The sequence below is a fragment of the Haliaeetus albicilla genome, chromosome 27, assembly GCF_947461875.1.
Source record: "Haliaeetus albicilla chromosome 27, bHalAlb1.1, whole genome shotgun sequence".
Lineage (NCBI taxonomy): Eukaryota > Metazoa > Chordata > Aves > Accipitriformes > Accipitridae > Haliaeetus > Haliaeetus albicilla.
The window spans coordinates 14,132,815-14,152,008 of record NC_091509.1 but is presented as its reverse complement, the minus strand read 5'-3'; the positions used below and the strand labels follow the sequence as shown (position 1 = coordinate 14,152,008).

The window sequence follows — 19,194 nt, the reverse complement described above, 5'->3', positions numbered from 1 at the left end:
AGTCCGGGCTGAAACACAGGGAGTAGCAGCAGGCAAAAGGATAATGCTCCCCAGCATTATCTGTCTCGCAGAAAAGCAAACCCTCCCTGACCTACACAGGGTCTAGCTGTGCATGCATGTAACTGCTGACGCTCACAGAGATGCCGCTTGCTGACAACAGTATTTCAGGAGGCAATAAACAGCACAGCTCCTGAGAACCAGCTTTGCCCTCAAGCTTATGCTGGGCATTATATTTATTAAAAAAAAAAAAAAAAAAAAAAAGGCATGGCACTACAGGTTAGTTTGGATGACTAGTCTCTGAAAAGAGACTAATCATATGGCCTAATAAATTATTGACTGAATCTCCTGATATCTTCTGACCAAGAGGGCTGTAGGGGTTTGCCATCAATGCTCTAATTTTCCTTCCTTAGAAAAAGAGAGAGAGAGAAAAGGCGAAAAAAAAGTCTCCAGAAGGACATCTTGTCCTTAGGTCTTAGGTTGCAAACTCCTTTCCTGGAAACTGCTGGGGTGAAGCAATCTTCAGACAGCTGAAGTTGTGCACGAGCGCTGCAGATTTACTGCGGATGCAGTGAGGTGGGAGAGGACCTCTCATTAACTCTCTCTGCTCTGATACCGGGCATAGTTATGGCCCAGCTAGATCACCGTGGAAGATGAAGAATACCCTGGCTGCCTTCCCTTGGGTCTCTCTCTATCTTTCAGTTTCTCTCTGGAAACACTCTAATTGTTCCCATTTTGCACTCAGGGGTTCATATGTCAGACAACAAGCACAGTGGTGCTGTGGTTCAGTTTGTTAGGAAAGTTTGTTCTCTTTCTCCGTGAAGTAACTTTAACCCTGCCTTGTGGTTTTCCCAATCTTGGTATATTTCCTTTAAAAAAAGAGGAAACAGGGTCTTTGCTTAGCCTGGCATGTGACTGCCAGGGCAGCTCCAGGGTCTGCTGTGATGGAAGGAGCCGCAGGAGGGCAGGGTGCGGTGGTGCAGAGCACACGTACCCTCCGTTTCTCCGGGCAGAGCAAGCAAATGAAGCAGTCAGCAGGTGGGTGGATTTGTAGGTGAGGTTCGGGGAACAAAGGCTTTCAGGCACAGCCCATGTTTACTGACATTTTCAGGGGAAAAAGAAAAAAGAAAAAAAGCAAGTTCATAGTTAAAATATCCACTAGCATCTAAGTCACTTACAAAACCAGGTCCCATTTTCAGTAGTGAAAAAGAGATGCAAGATTTAGGTCTAAGTTTGTGGTTACTTAGGAGTTTTCTAAACATGGGAGGGGAATTTAATCCAAATAAGTGTAGGGTGTCATATTAGAGGGGGAAAATGTGAATTAAAATGGCCTTAATCTGATTACGTATGCTTCTATTCCAAAGGGAATTAAGATAAATGAAGTTGAAATGAATTATTGGCAATATCCATCCGAGGGGTTGATTCAGTATATTTGCTCTGCTTTAAATTCGTGTTGTTAGTTCACTTGTTTTATGCAGAGAGCCATTAGATAACTGACTTCATTAGTGGACTGGGTGAAAAAAATCCTATAAAAATTGGGGGAGGGGAGGGGCGTGTCTTTTTTTTTTAAGGGAAAATCATTAAATAGGATTTACCTTGAAAAAAAATCCCACAGGGTCCTAAAACATTTTGTGTGCTTCTGAAAACTTTATCTTGGCAAAAATAAATGTTTTTCCACCACCCTGAGAAGAAAAGAGCAATGGTAGCACGGTGTAGAGAAAGCAAAGTTTTCCAAGAGCAAATGCTCTGTTCCTCCCCAAACAAAGAACCATCCATCTCTCTCCGTACATGTTGGAGCACTGGCTGCTTCTTAGGTAAAATGGTGCCTTTTGGGTGCAGTACAGAGTTAAGAGAGAAAATAATCTTACTTTGGGGGGACATTTTTTGGTACCTTCCTATTTTGACAGCAGAGTGTGTGCGTAAGGTGTCCTTTTGGCCTATTTAAAAAGATGCTGCAGTGAAATGGGGCTGAATGAGATGGCACCCTATGGGTCCTGAGCTCTCATACATTGCTAGGAAAACAGCATTGTAAACATGCACTCAGTAGCTAGCTTGATTCTAAAAGACCTTTTTCTGTAAGAAATCATGCAAACTTTCTTTCCTCCTTAGTCTGAAGTTCTCAGGGTGGGAAAGTACACATTCAGCTATTGCAGGCCGTCGCCAAGTGCCACCAATCTCCATCACTCTTCCTAGACCAAATAGTTACGATTAGTTACATGATTTATCCATTTGGTCTTTTCAGTACCATACTGACTCCCACTTTTTCGTTAGGAGACTTCAAAATAAGGTGACAGTGACTGTCACTATCAGAAAGAGAGGAGACCAAGTGCTCCTGTCACCACAGGGAGTCGGACCATCTGTATGTCTTCTTTCCCTTTCTCCTCTCCTTAACAGACTGATTTCCCCTGCAAGACAGGCAGTACGCTAATCATGCCAGTCACCCCTGTTTCTTTCCTTCTTTTCCTCCCATCTCCCAAAGCCCTTCAGTCATGCCCAAGTGTCATGAAGACTGACACGCTCCAAGTGACAGCACACACATCCTCAACAGACTTTCTGTCCCCATTTAGCTGACCAACGGTCTTCAGTTCATGTAGCCTAATTCATTTATTAGTAACCGGCTGCTCTACAAGGTGGTCGCCTTCCTGGAGAACAGACAAGGTGTGTTCCTCTTTCCCGACTGCCCTTTTTAAAACACTTTTGTCTGCAGTGGTTTAGATGGAGGAAAATCAGGTGGCCATATGTGCGTAACTTTTTCCCTGCATGCTACACCCATCACAAGGCTGCAAGAATTAGTTCGATGTTTGTTTGATCCAGGTCTGGACTTTGCTGCTGATCTTCTCAGGAGGTGCTCTCTCGTGCTGCAGACTCATGTGTCCTAAACCAATCCTATTCAGTATCAGTTGTAGTAGGAATGCCAGAGCTCATAAATGTCTTGTTTAGTGCAGGGTGTTATTAACGGTTCATGTTTCCTATATGGGATCTAGAATATTCTTTAATAATGACCTAAGAACTAGAGATGGTTGAAAAACTATTTGATATACTTCTGTGAACATTTCCATGTTTTTACTTATTTAAAGTAATTTTAGGCTCTTGAAAGTTTTGGTAGTTGTTCATTGGGTTCAAAACTGGTCAAAAAAGGTAAAAAAGAAAGGAAACAAATTCAAATTATTTTGAAATTCTTGGAATGGTTAATATTGCCATTCAATATCATCCCAAAATAGTTTAGGGGGAGGGCTTGGGAGATTTGTTTGGACATTGAAATAATTGTACTTATCTGCATTGACTCTTTTTAATGCAGGCTGGTGTCTTTGACATATGGTAATGTGATTGCCTATGTATAAAAGTTGAATTCAGGATGACCTTTTTTCACTGGATTATTTTAGTAGCACCCAAGTAACTTGTCAAGAGCCTGTCTTGAGAGCCTCTCCTTGACACTGGCAGGAATCACCTGCCTTTCTCTATTTATCTTCTTCCAAAAGGCAAATATATCCAAGGAGGCTAACAGAAGTTGTCGGACAAACACAAGATCAGCACTCTTCCGAGGTGAGGGATAAAGGCTAGACTAGCCAATGAGTAAGGAAGAAGAGAAATAATTTGAGGGGAGGGGATTAAAAAGTGGGTGATCCAATATAAGAAAAAATATCAGGAGGATGTTGTTAAACTGCTAAGTGCTGGAAGCTGGGAGGTTGTATGCCAGATGGGTGCTGTGTTACAGCATCCATCCCAGTCCCTGGGCTCAGAGCTAGCCTGAGTGCCTCCCCAGTGTCCAGGTCATGCTGGGCAGGGGCACCCAGAGCATGGAAACCAGGTTTAGGGCATTTCTGTTCCCAGAGTTAAATAAAAAGAAATCGGCACGAAATTCACTCCATGAGGGGCAAGCACACAGCTGGAATTCATCCACAATTATTGTAGGTTAAAAATGCAGTAAACCGCTCATCCAAGGCCAGGAAACCAAGGGATAACCGTTTTCCTGTAATGCACAAATACAGTTAAGGAAGAATTAATCCCTTGGGCTTGAAGGGGTAATTTTTGACCAAAGTTAATTATGAGGCACTGAAAGTACCAAATGGCAGATGAAATGTACCTGCAGCTTGATTTTATTAGTGCAATTCTACCTTACCATGTGCAGTACTGAACTATCCAAATAGTCCAAGTGAGACCTATTGTAACAAAAAGCAATTTAATACAGTGCTTAGCTGATGTAACAATACTCATTTTGCAAAACAGTAATTCTTACCGAATTAAGGTTTCTCTTAGCTGTGTTTCACAAGGCAGCAGCGACATTTTCAGTAAGTACGAGCACAAATAATGTTTCTGTCTAAAACCTGTTACATTAATAAAGATTAAGGGAACAAAAATTAGAGGAAATGCAAAAAATGAATGGTATGAAAGAGGAAGTAATTGATGAGAAATGGAAGTTGTTTATAAAGACTAGTGTGTGATACTGAAACACTGTTTAGTTTACAGCAAACACTTGGGGATTCCTGTGAGGTGCCAGCAAATGTAAAATGGCCAATGTAGCCTTGTAACTATCTGGTGTTATTTTCCGTTTAATTTACCAGAAAGGATGCAATTCTTTTCTCTGTTATACCAGTGGAATCCCAATAATTTTGGTAGTCCTACCAGCTTAAAAGACAACAGACTTTTGCCTTGGGGTGAGCTTTACTTTCCACATTGTAACAAATATAACTATTTTCATATGACACAGATGGGTTGGATTTATATGACTATCTCCACTGAAGTCAACACATTAGCGTGCAACTAAAATGAGAGAACAGGTTCCTGGTTTCTAAACTTCAAGCTAATTTCAGGGGACTTCAGGGAGTTTCTTTTGAATGGCAGAGGTCCTCATCACTCTTCATTGTTTAATCTAGGAGACCACACCTGATCTAACAATTTTCCTGCAACAGCTAAAGCTTCCTGAAATGCTTGCTGTTGGATGAAACTTTCTCAGAGCAGAATTCACACTGATTTCACGGCCACAGCCACTTTGCTTTAGCCTTTCCTCCTGTTGACATCCCTTCAAAGCTGCTGCCTGTTCATCTGTTATAGAAGACAAGCCACAGCCCTCCCAAATCAAAGGCAGGCTTTCCACAGGCTTCTTGTGGGCAGCGTATTATAAGGCTTGGAGTTACAAGGCAGTCGATTGCTGGGGCTTTCCATCTGTTAAAGTATTTCTGTTGCAAAAAGGGGGAGAGGGAGGTTGCTGTTCCCTTCCTTTACCCCAGCAAATCTTCTCTTAATGACCTTCATCTCTTTCACACCCAGCACCAGAAAAGGGGGATTTACCTCTTGGTGTCCTTTCCTTCCCTGCTTTTAGCAGGTGAAGCCTAGATTTGGATGAGATGCTCAGGAGGCACGTGCCTGGGAAATGGCAGAGGCGTTGACAGAGCTTTGCTGATTTATCCCGGCTGGATAAATCATGGCCCTGCCCTGTTCACAGTGCTGCTAATAGCATCTGTCCATAGACAGGCAGATCCTCTTCAAAGAGGGCTAATGGATGGTGAAAGCAGGCTTGGCAGGAAGGGGAGCTTGGCATGAAGGTGTTTTGAACACGGTATATTGCTGAAATAAAAAATGAGATAGACTCGAGCTAGGGAAAAAAGGCAAAGCAGTTGGAATTGGTGGTTGAGCAGCCTGCAGTGGGGTGCGTGGCTCTTTCCAGATGTGCTCATGTCCCCTGTGCTGCAGGAATGCGTGGGTGCGAGAGCATGCATATTCCACCAGAGCATGCATATTCCACCAGAGCCACGTGGCCCTTCAAGTGGGAGTAGGGAAGTAAAGGACAGATTTCTAAAGGAAATGCCAAATGGCATCGCTTATGGGATAGAGAGCAGTGGAAATACCCCTCTCATTTGGTGGTTGGTGGGAGGATACACAAGACTCCTCTTCTGCATATAATTAAGTAGCATAATTGCAACTGGAGCAATGGCTCCAGACAGAGACCAGTTTAACTTTCCCTGGGCCCTGAATAGAATACAGTAGCCTGGTTCATTATTCTCTCTCTGCATGTATTCTGTAGGGGTTTCCTAACGCAAACAAAGCCTTTTTTCTGGGAGATATTAATCGTCAATCCTGACTGTTATCTCAGACTGAATATCTTTCTTGTATACAAGATCTGTATCCTGCCTAGGTGCGTTGCGCCCAGGATTGTCATTAGCTTTCAACAGCAGAATGTCGCTTGCTCCATAATCAGAGCATTCATCTAACCTTCAAGTGCTGTTCACAAAGGTGTATGAGCCAGAAGTCCTCTGGGACTTAAGAGAAACCCTATCGGTGTGACCAATCTGTACAGTCAGACATGCATGTATATCCATTTGAATAACAAAAAAGTGAGCTTTTTTTGCCTTTTTTTAACTCTCTGTACGGCACACCACTAACCTTGAGTAGAAAATAGATGCTAATAAATGCAAGGTCTTAAAAATGTGAATTATAGCCATTTCACACTCCATGGCAGACTCACACTGGTGAAATGGCTTAATACTTAATTACAATGCTTGTCCTTCTCTCAAGTGCAGATGACATTCCTCAGATAGATTTTGCAATGACATCTGTGGAAATAAGTTGCGAAACTAATTAGTTATTCATATGATACACAGTATTGACTATGCACTGATTAAAAGGATGTGATGACACATCTAACATGATGTATCTGTCTAGTAGGTTAGTCTGCTCCCTGAGGTGGTATTTTTTGGAAGGTCTTACAGAAAATGATGCAAATACCCTTTAGCCTCTAGAATGCAGATGTTTATAGAAAATGTTGCTTTTCATTTACATTTTGATAATGATTAAGGAGGGCTACATGTTCCAGAGTGACATAACTTACTGCTTGTGCCCTGGGAGGAAAACCTGGTTTGCAGGCTTTAAGGACCATTTTTGGGGTGTCAACTGTAACAGGTTATTGTCTAACTGCAGCCATAAGTGTCCTAAAAGCAATCATTAGACAAGGACCCAGAGAGGAGGGCAGGCAAACCAGCATTTGTTTCAGTGCAAGTTGGGCAACACGTTTGCCTTGCAGCAGAGCCTGGCTAGTGCTGCTCTTATGTAGCGTAGTTGGGAGATGCTGCACTGTGAATCCGTTGGTGTGCTGGTCTGGGATGCAGCATTTCTAATGCTCTGTGAGAGGCTCAAAAACTGTTGTTTTATCATAACATTTGTACTTGAGATAGAGCTATTTGTACCAAGGATATTGAGCATGAAATACAGAAGTAAATAGAAAGGTGGCAAAGAAAGCATCTTACCTGCCTATCACTGTGATCCCAATCCTTTGCAAATACTGTGATATTTAGGATGTAATCGTGTTCAAAATGACTGAATAGCTCAGAAGAGAAGGAGATTTTCCTTTGAACGCTATTCTTATCTTAAAGAAATGAGAGGAATGTAATCCACTGAGCACCATGTTTGCTTTTGGGTAGAAAAATACATGGTTTTCTTTAATATTTCTCTCTATCCCTTTATGCTTCTCTCCAGCTGCGTATCTCGCATTTCTAAAACCCGAAATGAAGAGCAAAGCAGGCAAAATAAAAATCTTTGCCTTACTCAGCACTCGGTACCTGCTTTTAAGGAAGGACTGTCTCCCCACTGAGACTTTGCACGCGAGCCTGGGAGCCCTCTGGCAAACAGAGCTCCCCGCGCCCGCAGCCGTGCAGAGCCCAGCATGGGAACCGCAGCTGGGGTTTTGCCTGACGAAGAGCAGCAGTTACGAACCAGCTTCCTTAAAACCGAGCATTTAACATGAACTTCTCATTAACCTCGTACAAAATAGGAAAGGACAGTGTAGACGCTTTTCTGCCCAAGTGAAGAGGTCCTCAGGGTTTCGTTTCCTACTGCTGTCTGCTGATGCCGGAGGGTTTGGCTGTATCAAGCAATAATACTTATTATTTAGTGTGAGTGAGGTACTTCGAGCTATACAAGTCCACTGTGATTAAAAAGGACACTATTACAAATACACTAATTGTACTTTAGACTGTAGTTAGGAATCGATACCCTGTTGCATAACCCTGTTAAAGAGAGGAGAAAAATGTGTCCATAACTGTAATGGGATCCTTTCTTTTGAAAGCAGTATTTTGTAGACTTACTAAGAGAAATCATAAATATTCACTGTGCCTACAGAATCTTTATTCTGAGTTTATGTCTCATGTGGAACAGGGTTGTTTTCTCTAGGCCAAACAGGAGTAGCTACGTCGTTTCCTCATGACTTTAATTGATTTTACCTCTTTAATGTGCGGTGGCTACTGCTGCTCTACTCCACCTGCATATTTTGCAGGATGGATTTATCCCGTGGGTTATTGTGGCACCTTTGGCTGTTTTGAATAGTAGTAATTTCCGACCAAATAGCATTGCTGAGTTCATAGTAAAGGAATGTCACTCCCTGCTGTCAAATGGTGTTTGGATTCAGCTCTGCGGAGGCGGCACGTGGCTAATGAGAACCCCTTTCTAAATATGACTCAGCAGTCAAACCTGTGTCCCTCTTTGGGGACCCCTACACAACCCATAGTTGCTCCCCTGGTCTCTGCTTCATCTAGAACGATAGTAATATATTATTAGTGCGTGAGCATTTGCTGCGTGCTGCCGTGCGCTTTCTGGGCTCAGAAGTGAGTTGGCTCGGCAGCGTCGGGCTGGAGATGGTTGGTGACCCGTCTTGCACCTTGTGCACGCTCATGTCCCGTGAAGGGAGGAAATGGAAATGCAGAAGCTACTGGTGCCGGCAGTGCAGGCAGAAGCTGGCAGGTGGTTCCTCTTTCTTTTCTCTGTCTTAGTAAAATTGAGAGCCTGTGGACTTCACCGCCTCGTTTCCAGATTCTGCTGACGCTTCTGAAGCTGGCAGTCCCCTGCTCAGGTTCCCAGCTGAGTTGGCATTGGAGTGACTCACTGAAAAAAGCAGCATTTTTTGAGGCCAAGCACGTGAAAGCACCGTATTAAAGGTGGAGCGTTGCTAGTTTGAAAGGCAAAGTGGCAGCCACCATTTCATCCATCAGCAGAGGTGGCTGCTATAAATACATACCTCAGTACATACACACAGCTTTGCTGGCAAGTAAAATAACGCCGTATTTCACTTGAGCTGCACAAGGACATTGTGTCCTTGGATGGAAGAAGCCAAACTTAGAAGCCTGTGTTTCACACGGTGTCATATGGTTTCAGGACCATGCAGGAGATGAGGAAGCAGAAACGTGATTGCAACCCTGTTATAGCTAAAAAAGCAGGTGAGTGGCTCCAAGAAAGCCTGAAAAAACATGTTCAGTAATATCGCTTGGTTCTCCAGAGAGAAGGAGCATATCTCCCAGGGTGTGGGCAGTAGCTGCAGGAGAGGAGCTTTTCCCTGGGTTAGGCTAACACGAATGGGTGTTGGGCTCTTGGGACCCTCCTGGCAGTTGTTTCACCAGCTGAAACTCAGCTGCAATTCTGTTTCTCATGTCGAGTTGACTTCGGTTCGTGAGTTATCTCTTGCTTTTCACAATACAAAAAGAAAAACACATTCTCCCCCTCTTTGCCTGGTTTCATGTCATTAGGGACGACTGTGGGAAGGCTGGCTGAGGACATGTTGTAAAGTGACACAGGGGAATCAAGCAAGAAAGTAAACCAAAAAAACCCCAAACTTAGGCCATCAAGGATCATAAATGAGATTGTAAAGCAGAGGGGAAATGGCCTCCTGGTGAGCTTGAGAACAGCTGAGAGGGCTGGATAATGAGGGGATGTGCTGCTGTAAGGAGATGTTCCCTGTCAGTGAACCCAGTGAAAATCTGCTTATATTTGATATAATAAGGGCGAAAAGCAAGACACAAAGGGTTTATGCTGCTAGTGCTGAACTGTGTGGCAGTGATAAAAATATGTCATGTCCTGTCCACTTCCTTAAGTATTAACATTTTAAAAGACAGAGAAAGAAGTGAAGTGAAATGTCAATTTATTATTTTTTTTTATTAAGGATTTGGTGCCTTAACTTTAATGAAGAAGTAATAAATATAAATGGATATTAATGGAAGGTTATTAGAGCTGTTCATTTTGATAGAAAATATGCAGTATCTTCTCGTGCAATGCCAGAGGTTAAAGATTGTTATTGCTTCCTAAGGTTTCTGAAATTAAATTCTCTCTCTTATGACCCACAAGGTATGATGGAATATGTGCGCATGTGGAATGGTTTGTAATAAATTCATATTGCAATAAAAGTCTCTTTAAAAAAAACAGGATATCTTACAAGAATCAGCTGAGGAGCTCTGTCTAAAGATGGAAACTTTTTTATAAACCTGAAGAATTTGATTTTGGAAACTCATGTGCTGCCAGAATGATCAGCTGGAAAGCACAGAGAAACTTGTGAAAAGGTCCTGAGCTTTCAGCTGGTAGGTGAAAGGCAGAGTTCCCTTGGTTAAAAACTACTTGACTTTAACAGGCTTTTATCTGGTTTATACACTTCTAATTAATTACAAATTACATTTCTGACAGAGCCTTTTAGGGTACAAAAATTAAGTCTTTCGTAGTTGCTGTTCATTTCTGTCTAAAGCCTCCAAACCTCTCAGTACCAGATCATCAATTCTTGTTCCCCTGGGGCAGAAGGAACTGTGCTAGGAGCACAGTGGAAAAAGCCAGTCCCAGCTGTACGGTGCCGGGAGATTTGGGCAATGCATTTCTGCTCCTTGCCAAATCCAAACCCTTAGGTGTATATCGTACTGCAGGCATTGGCTTAATTCACTAATACTTTTTGAAGAAACTTTGGTAATGTGGGATTACTGATACAGTTTTGGTGTTAGTATTAATAGGCTAAATCCTGTAGGCAATGCTTTGCCTTTATTAATAAAAAAGTTCCCATGAAGTCATGAGGTAACGATGGCCTTACACAGCACATTATGACCCTTGTTCACTACTGTATAATTCCTTTCAAGTTAATGAGGTCTTCTTGTAAACACACTGTATGCGTTTTTGCATGACCTGCACCTGTGGAAACAAGCTGGGTCCCGAATTCATCCCTGGGATCTGGTCGCTGCCTTAGCGTGGGGCTTGGCCCGTCTATGCCCTGCATACTTCCATAAATGCTCAGGTTTCGCTATATGGGATCAAACTGATTGTATCAAGAAGAGAGTAATTTGCCATTCACTTACGCTCAGTTCCTCATCCCCACCATCAGTTTGTGCTTAATTCTTTGCAAAAAAAGGTCTTACTGAAAACATCAAGGGCAATACTGCTAAAGAGAGCGGAAAATGGAACACTAAATCTCTCCTAGTCCTTTCCTTGTCTTTCCTGCTTAGCATGTGACAAATTTTCTAAAACACCCACTAAATATGTTGATTTTATGGGTTCTCAGTTGAGCAGTGGGGTATCATTTAATCTCTCAATCCATTGGCATTGTTCTGAACAGTGAGAGACGACCAAGCAATGACTTTGTCAGAACATTTTGCAGAGCTCAGAGGTGCATGGCATTCAAGCAACATCACACCAGGAGTCTAAATCTATGAGTCTAGAGGTTAGTTACAGATAGAAAGAATAAATCAAGCAATAAAGGATGCCTATAAAAAAGGATGCTGCCTCTTAAATGAAGACACTTTAGAGTTCATCATAAACCTCTGACATGTATTCAGTCACTCTGCCTGCTGTCACAGTCTGAAATATATTTCAAGGTGCCTGCATATTTTATGCTGTAACCTCTAATAAATACATGCACATTTTGATGTTGCATCATACCTTGTGAACTGATGTGACTTGAAAGTAGAATTGGTGTCAATGCAATGGGAGTTCTGCAGGCAAGGGTGCTTACATACACATTAAAAGTGTTTCTCTGACTCATGCAGTATGTCAAAATGTCTGTGTGATACCAATGCGAGTGTTGGTTTCATAATCATCTCTTTGAGGAAGCTTTCCTCTAGCTGGATGCCAGTAGTCTGTTTCTAAGTGAAGCAAATCACATATAATTTCCTTAGTGTCTGGCTTTCCTCGTCCAGGCTGTGGTAGGTTACAGCACTGGCTAACCTGCCAGTGGGACTGAATGATTCTACAACAAATGCGATGCTTTTTTTGGTTTGAATTTCCAGGAAAAAAAACTTGATATAAACAAAAGCGACATCTTTGGCTGCGCTTTTACTTAGAGTGATGAATAGCAAAATTAGCCTTCAAGAGCTAGGCTGAAATTTCAGCAGAGCCACTGAATAATTACATATAATGGTTCTCTTGCTCCCCAAATGGAGATTATGGCTCTCGTGAAAGAACAATTGCAAGACTTTTGTAGGACCAATCCTTAAAATTGACCATCCCTTAATTTTTAGTAGCTGTCAGGAATTAACAGTGTGGCATTGATTTATGGAGCTATCCAGGCCACTTCTGCAGAGCTTCCTTCTTTTCAGATTTAAGTATTCTGGGAGGCTGCTAGTATATGTGTTATCCATCAGGACCCGTCAGCCACTCTCCATATGGTTTGCTGCAGTCAGAAAAATGCAAAATTCTTCTTAAAAGTGTCATTTTCTACAGTTCAAGAAGTGCACTTTCTGAAAGAGAGATTAACATTGAAGCAGAGCAGGCAATAATTATTATTAGTCAGTATTTCCAAAAGTAACTTAAGACATATGAGCACCTGAGAGATTAATTTTTTATAAAGCTTGATTTTTCAGAGTATGATGGTCCATACTGTTTAAATATCAGAGGGTCATGAGCTAGTCATTTTAAAAAAATGTTGGACAATTCTTGCATTTTCTACTTGGTTTAAAAAAAAAAAAAAAAAGAAGAACCAAACTTAGAAAAAAAAATAGCTGATGCATTAAGTGCTTATGGTCACTATAAGAATGTGCAGACTTTGCAAATCTGACTCAGCTACTTGAAAAAATGATGGGATCTACTTTCGGTGAAAGGCTAGAGGCATAGAGAAGAGACCGGGATGATCGGTTATCACATAAGAATAGTACAGTGTCTCCCCGTGGCGTGTCATTAAGTTTCTTCTCATAAAACACCATGTAATCTTGACTTCAAAACATGTCAGAATTACCATGGGTTTTTAACAGACCTATGCGTATATGTGAAAGTGCTGTATGTAGTAAGGGAGAAGTGATGCCTTGTACTTCTTTTATTGGCTTATCTGTTTTCTTTTGGCATTAATGTTACCACAATAGCAAAGTCTGAAGAGTTTAATATATGTGAATTAGAGACTTTGGGTAGTGTACAAAGTGTATAGGCAGGTAGATTCAGTGTTACTTTCCATCTGAATAATTACTGATTTATCCTGGATGGTTGAACAGCAGTTTTCCAAACCTTAATATACTCATGGAGACAGTGAGGCTGTTGTGGTTTTGAGGGTTATAAATTTGAGTGATCTATGGACAATGCTAGATTTGACCATGTATAAATTCCATTCTTCTGTGATGTGTAAGGCCCTGATCGCCAGGGAGTTAATGAAGCTGCGTGTGGATGGGCAGCCAGCAAGCACACCACGCTGTGCTATTGAGCAAGTCACTCAGAAATACTTTGGCAGCTTTGCCTTTAGCACAGCTCAGCTTTTCCTGCTGTGCATTCTGCTAATATAAATATTCCTGAGCTGCTTTTATATATACTCAGGCCACCAGGATGTATCTTGAACTTTTTTCCTGAAACCCTACCATTTCTTATATTGAAATAGGAGAGTTTAGAGCTATTGGAATTCTATTTATGTATTCACAGCTGTCGTGGTTTAAGCCCAGCCAGCAACTAAGCACCACACAGCCGCTCGCTTGCTGCTTCCCCCTCCCAGTGGGATGGGGAGGAGAATTGGAAAAAAAAGTAAAACTTCTGGGTTGAGATAAGAACGATTTAATAACTAAAGTAAAATAAAATGAAAAATGCCAACACTAATAATAATAAAATATTATAATAACAATAATTGTAATGAAAAGGAGTAAAATAAAATAAAATTTAAAAGATAAAACCCAAGAAAAGACAAGTGATGCACAGTGCAGTTGTTCACCACCTGCTGACCCATGCCCGAGCAGTGATCCGCCCCTCCCGGCCAGCTCCCCCCAGTTTATATACCGAGCATGTCATTCTGTGGTATGGAATACCCCTTTGGCTAGTTTGGGTCCTGGCCTGGCCACGCTCCCTCCCAGCTTCTTGTGCACCTGCTTGCTGGCAGAGCATGGGAAACTGAAAAATCCTTAACTTAGGATAAGCGCTACTTAGCGACAACTAAAACATCAGTGTGTTATCAACATTATTCTCACACTAAAACCAAAACACACTGTACCAGCTACTAGGAAGCAAATTAACTCTATCAGCCGAAACCAGGACAACAGCAGAGGGCACAGTGAGAGCGAGAGCTGGATGTCACAGTCACAGGACAAGCTGCATTCCTTTTGCCAAGCGCATCCAGCAGGTCCTTACCCTTTTGGAGTGGGTTGCCAAAGGTCTCCCATTTCCACACCAAACCCTGTGACAGCCCTCGTTGGACAATGCAGAGCACTATAAAAATAACTGCGCTGGCTTTGGCGCTGGAAGAGGGACAGCCCAGGCAACTTTGCACGGGGCGATTTAGCCTCCCACGTTGTGTGTTGCTCCGTGTAGAAGTGTTCTCTGTGCATCAGCCGTCCCTGCTCTGCAGGTCTAACTGAGCTCAAGGGCTGCTGTTCCTGTTCCTCAACACTAAGTGTGCACAGCACAAATGTGACAAGCCCCGCTAGCAGCTTTGACATCTCCAGCAGCAGAAAGGACCGGTAAATTTGCCTTAGAAGAGCTCACGGTCTCATTTGCCAAGCCTAGTGCCTGGTTCACTCTCTCAGCGGAAAGCAAATAGAAAAATCATTTTCGCAGTGCCCAGCAATGTTTATCTTCCAGGTTGGCTGGCCTGCGGTGACATTAGTGTCCCCAGAGCTTCTGAACTTAATCATTTCCAGTTGCTGCTTGCCTGCTTGAAGTGGTCCTAGTCCACCCTCCAGTGTGTTCTTCCTGCCAGTCACTATGGGAACAGCAATCAAAGCTTATATTTATGGCTCTGTAGATGTCCAAGGTCACAGAGCACAGGTCTAGTGGGAACAATTAAAACAGGCCTGTCCAGTTATATCTCTTTAAGCTCTCCCCACATTATACCTCTAACTAGAGCAGTAAAGTTAAAGCAGCATGACTGTCAGGATGTGACTGCTTTATAAAAGATACCCTTTAGAGGAGATAAAGATACTCTGTATACTGTCATCTGTAGAAGCATATTAGGAGTGTAGTCAGCATCACCGGATAAAACCTGCCCCCAGGTTTCTCTCGGCATCCCCGCTGCCGGAGCTGCACCCCGCCAGACCCGGCCGTGCCCTGCAGCCCCAGGCAGGCGTTCCCAGCTCTGCAGGCGGCGGAAAGGCAGGTCACACCTCGTCCACCACGAATGCTGCTGGGATGGAGTCAGCTGAACTCTTCTGAAGTGGCAGAGCGTGTTTATAGTGGCCTGGGGGGTTGTGTGGTTTCAGTGGTTTTGCCCTGGGTACTCCGTTACTGTCATCACCTATAAACTAAAAATTGCAAATGTTCCTTTTTAGGGTGACACCAAATGTTGTTTATACCCGGTGACTTGCTCTATAGCAGTACACAGGAAAAAAAGAGGGCTGTGGGAATCATTGGGGTAAGATGGAGGGAAGAACTGCAGTGAATTTAATAATATGTGAGGGACAGAAAAGTAATTCTTTGGTAATTTCCAAGTTTTGTAAAAGGCAGCTGTCTTCCTTTCCCGTCCTCTTTAAGCCAGAGTCAGGTTCTATTGAGAGACCTGTGTGATGGAACTCATGATCCCATTGTCCGAGTTTTATTGAGTCCGGGGATGAAATAGGTTCCTTCCCTTAGGCATTAATGTGGTATGTTAGGTGAGAATGAAAATCATTTAGGCCAGAGAATCCAGCAGCAGATACTACATGAAGGTAAGATACAGTTACCTCCTTCACATGCAATGGGCACAGAAAGATGCAACACCAGAATTTTAAAAACAGGCCAGCAGGCATGTAAACATCTTTACGAATCTCCAGTCTTTTTTAATGGTCCTGTTCTTTTAAACATATTCCCTTCCAATTCACAGCTAATTGAGTTTGGGTAACCCGAGCGTGTTTGGCTAATATTTTCTTACATAGGATTAGTTCCTAAATGCTGTAGATGAAACGAGTTCTTACTGTGCATAATGCTGTGTAGACAGCGAAAGAGAGAGTCCTTGCACCTAACTGTGTCCCGAGCAAACAAGAAAAGACAAAAGGAGACCGGGCACAGCACGCTGAAATGACCTCTCTGGTGGTGTGCAGCAGTGCAGGGGCTGAGGCAGGAGAAAACCCAGGTTGACTCCCAGGCCATTGCCTCTCCACCACTTCTAAATTGCTTTGAAAAACAAATATTCACTGCCACAATAAACTGGGATGCTGGGATGTTGCATGGACATGGAATGCGTTTTAGAACAGCAGCTCAAAAACCGCAGAAGTTTCCATTTGGAAGCTTTGGGCTCGCAATATTAAACACTTCCCTGACACGTTGATGTACAGCCATGGGTTGGGGCTTGTTGTTCTTCACCCTCTAAATCGCAGCCAAGTCTTGGTGAATGTTTGGAGACAACTTGAAAAGTTGCATTTTGATATCTGGGCAACCTTGAAGTCTAATCGTGAAAAATGAAAGGTAACATTGAAAAAATCTGTGTCATTAATGTTGAGAACTTTCCTTATCCGTCTCGGAAAGGGGGGACAGGAGATAACCAGCTTTGAGTGCCTCCTCCCTACTGAGGAATTTCTCCGAAGGACATTTTCTACTGTATTTCTCTGATACAGATATGTAGATTCTCTGACCTCTATATGGCAGGCTTTATATTCAGTGTCAAAACCAGTGATCTGTTAGGTTGACTCATTCCAGTGTTTTATCCCAGCAGTGATATCCCAGTGGGTAACATTAGCAAGTGGATAGTGGTACCGGTTTGGACTGGAAGGTCCAGCATTGAACATGGCTCCTCAGGATGGTGTGTGGACATGATACAAATTTCCTCATTTCCTTGGGGCCACAAAGCGAGGACTGGATTCACTATTCTGGAACTGGAGTTAACCACTCCTGGCTGCTGGGACATGGGGGTATTAGAAGGGATGCTGAATTTTGGCGTTCCCCGTGCTAGGGGTGTGACAGGCCAGCCTTAGCATGTAGCACTTCTCTGTCGATGGGGAGCAGGGGACATTTGGAAACCTGGCAGGGTGACAGCTTCGAATGGTAGAAATCAAGACATCTCTCATACCTTTTGCTTCGAAGAACAGTAACACACCAGCATTTTAAAGAGAAGGGAAGAAACGGACCCTAACTCCCACCCTGCCTGGCTCGGTAGTGGCTTTGGTTATGGACACAGATGAAGACCATGGTAGTAATTTTCACTGGGAAGGTTTTAGCAGTGGTGGCCACCCACAGAAAATTGTCCAAATTCCACATGCACTGGAGGAACCTAAACAGAGTTAAGTTCTTGCCTGTTTTATTTTTCCCTTCTTCTACCTACCAAGCAGACAATCAATATATAGTGTTAACATGGCTGCTGAGAGGTACCACGAGGGCACAGGCAGTTCAGAAAAAGCAAGGAATTCCAGGAAAAAAAATTATACCTTGCAGCTTTGATTGTTGTTGGTTTTGAAGACCGTAAAATAACCACAATTATCTTTTTCTCTTGCAATGTTTCTTCATTGTTATTATTTTGTTTAGCCATGCAAAAAAGAATTAAGGTTGATTTTAAGGTCCAATTTCCTTTCCCGTGTTATGTTCCCAAGGTAACTCTATTGACTTCTTTTAAAGGCAGTACTTGGGAAGTCAGTGGGTTACCCCTGTGTACCTGGGGGCATTCCCACCGCACAAGACCATCTGGTGAAGTTCCTTGTGGAGGTAATGGCTCAGAGCCGTGCTCTGCAGCGGCAGTGGCAGTCTGCTATGAGAAAGTTTTCAGGTGAGTTGGCTTGGGTACTAGGAGAAGTCAGCAGTGAAGAGCTGCCTGTATCACTTTGCTGTGTTGGGGACAATTACTCCTCCTGGGCTGTGCTGAGCCATCCCCACTGCTGCTATACTGCAGTAAACCCAGGGAGCACTGGATGCGCTTGCACGTGGTCACACAGGCAGTTCATCACAGGGCTGGAAATGGAATTCCAGAGCTTCAACCACAAAGCCAGTCCTCCTAGCTGCCTGCCTCTCTTTTTAAAATCAAAATAAAATTGAGTAAGATGAAGTGAAATTCCCAGCTAAAAACCTGTTCTAGGAAGTGGTTATGCCACTGACTGGTATGAGGGCTTTTCTGACATCGGTTCATTTTTTTTTAATCCATCTCATTTCACCTCCATTTGACCTCTTCCATTAGCAGCTGTAATTGTCCCTTTGTTATCTGCTAAAAAGTCATATAAGGGAGGTTATTACAGTCAAAATGCAGACTTGCCCAAGGAAGGGTGGAAGGAACCTCATGGAAGTCAAGAAATGTTGAACATTTTCTCATTTTGCTGTGGTTGACCCAAGGAGCTGGAGAACAGATATCAATACCTTAAAACAAACAAGGTCAACAACCTACAGTATGGATGCCAGCGATAGCACAGTGGCACAAATCAAATAGCATAAGCAGAGCCGAGGGAAGGGTTCACAGCTTCTTGAAACAAGCACCTGTGAGCAGCAGTGCTTCATAGCTCCCAGTTCCCACCAGTTCCCACCAGTTCCAGGTAGAGCACGACAGGGATGTTGCTGCCCTACATAGAGGTGGGTCCATGCCAATATGTTCATCTCCCAGCATATGGTAAATTGTCACCACCAGGCTCAGTCTCTCTCTCAGTTAAGAAAAATATCATTTAGCATATCTCTCTTGAAAGATTGCCAAACCTTACCTTAAAACATATGTTTTACTCAGGAGTGATTATATGCAAAAGATAAACAGAAAACAGTTTCATTTTTAGCTGAAGATAAATTGATGCTAAGAATTTGCAAAACATGCTATTCCCAGAATTAAAGTAGTCCCTTTGGAGACAACTCTATACTCTCTTTTTCAGCAAGTTGGGGTTTTTTTTTGCTTCCCAATCTCTTTCTCTCTCTGCTCCATTCCTCCCTCCACCCACCCACACAATCCCTTTATTTTCTTCTCTGCACCATTTCCCAACCTATTTTCCTTTGCATATTTGAAAGCAAGAAATCAGTTGGAAATCTCAAATAGCTTTAAGATTTTCAGTTCTAGGCTATCAAAGAGCTTTAAGACTAACTTCTTCACATACTCCCCATCCCTCCCGTTTCCCAGCCAAACTCCTCAGC

At 42.8% G+C, this 19,194-nt stretch overlaps 1 protein-coding gene across 6 annotated transcripts in view; it reads left to right on the top strand.

Moving 5' to 3' along the window:
• The window catches only part of SGCD (sarcoglycan delta), a 346,958-nt gene that overhangs the window by 313,411 nt on the left and 14,353 nt on the right, over nt 1–19,194 (top strand). The gene's annotated exons all lie outside the window — the stretch shown is intronic.